The following is a 2,603-nucleotide window of genomic DNA, read 5'->3' as shown; positions in this document are numbered from 1 at the left end:
TCCTCATTTAACTTTTTTGCAGGGATGCGACCTTGCTTCAAAGTACCTTGCACCTTGAAAGCCTAGAGGGACCTTCTTTTAGTTGTGGTTATCCCCTTGGAGGCTGCGTAGCAAAATAATAAAGAACATGTGCTCTAGAGTCAAACTACCTAGGTTTAAATTTTACTCCATCTCTTACCAGCTGTGTAACCATGGGCAAGTTACTTAACCTCCCTTTACCTCAATTTCCTTATCTATGAAATGTGGGTAGGAATAGTATCTCCCTCATAAATAAATACATTAAAGTTCTTAGATAGTGCCTGGTACATCCTGAGTCATCAATAAATATTAGGTAGCATGCAGCAAGCCAAGCCACCATTCCTGACCAAAAAGAGAATTTTGATCTCTTTCAACATACCACCATCATCCTTCATCACCTACCTCCAAAAGCTCACAAGTCACTACAGTGTTTTACAGATCACACAACACCTACAGGGACAGTTAAATTTTCAAGGCAGTTCAATAGAGAAACCGTAACTTCCAAATATTTCTAGAACACTTTCTTCAAGTTAGTACCTATCCAGTTGCAAATCAATCAAACCCATGTTGGGTCATTATTGCTCTCCTGAGAGCTACTCAAAAACTCTGTCTCCTGGCAAGGGAAGCAATCTACCTCTTTGGCATTTTTTTCCTGAAAGGTCATATCTACTTGTCTTAGAAATGTCTGCAAATACCGAAATGTGTAAGTTTTTCCCTTTTAACAGGATACTTCAGCCCACCACTCCTATACCACAGACTTCAGCAGCTTTCACTTCCAATATTCATAGCCAATAACCTGCACGAAGATCGATCGAGCACTTCCTCTCCCTATGATTACTACAATGGTTATAATATTTTCATAAGAAAAATTTATAAATAGGTTTCACAAAGAGCAAAATTTTCCCCAAATTCCTTCATGTATGCTGAAGAAAATTAGTTATTTTCACAAAAGTGCTTTTTTTTTTTTTTTCTATTATGAGGACTAGCCAGAGTAGCTTGAAACTATAAGAACATGCCTGAGGATTATTTGCTTGTAAATTAAAAATAGATTCATATTGAAAGTTCAATAGATGACTCTGGAAGTTCCCACCTACATAGTCAACCTTTTTTGGATCAGAAGGAATAATATGAACTAAGGGTAGAGCCCAGAGCTGGCTTGGCATTTGGGGATTGGTTGACTAGGTATACTGTGTTTCTGGTCAAGTGGAGCATTCGAGGACAAGTTTGGGTTTCCCGACAAGGTACCTGGGCAGAGCAGCTGCATCTTGGGCCTAGAAATTTGTTTCCCCAGCTGATAACAACTCAGTGGAGAACTGCCAAGCTTTATGTCTGCGTGTTGGGGCTGGGGGGTGCAGATAATGCACACTGTGATCTGGGGCAAGAACTGCACTGCAGAATTGGTCCCAACAAGGGTAAGGAGCCCGTCTTTTGTATCAACAGATGGGGCCAATTCTGCAGTGCAATTTCTGCCCCAGATCTTCCATGAGGAAAAGCTAGTCTCTAGCTTCCATCACACCCTTGTTTAGTTTTTCCTCCTTGCCTTATCACTACTTCTCCCACTCCTCCAGAGAGTACTTTACCAAGAAATAACCTGAATGAGAAACCCCACATCCTAAGAGAGCTGGTACTGCATATGGTCCTAGGAAGTAAAACTGAGGATGGGACTCTGCATCCCTAACCTACTAGCTGGAAAGGAGACCACATCACGGGTGGGAGGTGATGGGCTACTAATTCCTAGCATGGTGATTGCGAAGACATTTAGCGGGAGAATGAAGATAGAACACAGGTGGAAAGAGGTGCGCTAACTGGTGCAAGAGACAGGCATTTAGAAGGTATGTGGGAAATAGTAACTGTAGGGGCTTGAGGATCCATAAAGAGAGAAAAATGACTGGCAGATCTGTTCATCAACAAGTTAAAGCAAAGTGTGAGAATAAAAAAAGAAAACTCTTCATCTCCTACAGCTGGAAGACTTAATTGTAAGAATGGCAGAAGTTGAGAGAGATTGGATTCCCAGCACAAGCCAAGGTCAGGGCCTTGATGGGAAAGAAGTGGGACCCTGAGAATGGAGATGGGGATATTATAGTAGATGCCCTTGAGAACCTTGGCACTTGTACCCCACTTGAACCCACTGATTCCTTAGCACCGCTTCTCGTCACTTTACTGAGTGGTTCGGGATCCACCACCGAGGCCTGTGTGGAGTTGGCAGCAGTTGCTCACCAGAGAAGGGCCCCTGCCGCTTTGCCTTCAGCTGTGTGCAAGCAGGAGGTGTAGGCCCTGGTGAGTCACCCCTAGGACACCATTCAAGTACCCTCCATTCACCGCTTAATCATATGCACAGTTCTTGAACCTCAACTTCCTCACTATCTGCAATCACTCTTTGAGGTACATGAGAGAGTACCAACCAGAAGTGCAATTACCCAGCTTCGCAACAGGAAGCCATATTAATGGATACTGTGACTAGGAAGCCACTGAAGGGAAACGTACTGGCAAGCTTCCTTCCAGTGCCACCAAATGACTGAACGTCACCTTTTCCAGATGGCTGGGCCAATTGAAATCACAGGATTACATCAGGTTACAGGAGTCTT

Source organism: Halichoerus grypus, chromosome 3 (genome assembly GCF_964656455.1).
Source record: "Halichoerus grypus chromosome 3, mHalGry1.hap1.1, whole genome shotgun sequence".
Lineage (NCBI taxonomy): Eukaryota > Metazoa > Chordata > Mammalia > Carnivora > Phocidae > Halichoerus > Halichoerus grypus.
The sequence above is the reverse complement of the archived record's forward strand: the minus strand, read 5'-3'. Positions refer to the sequence as shown.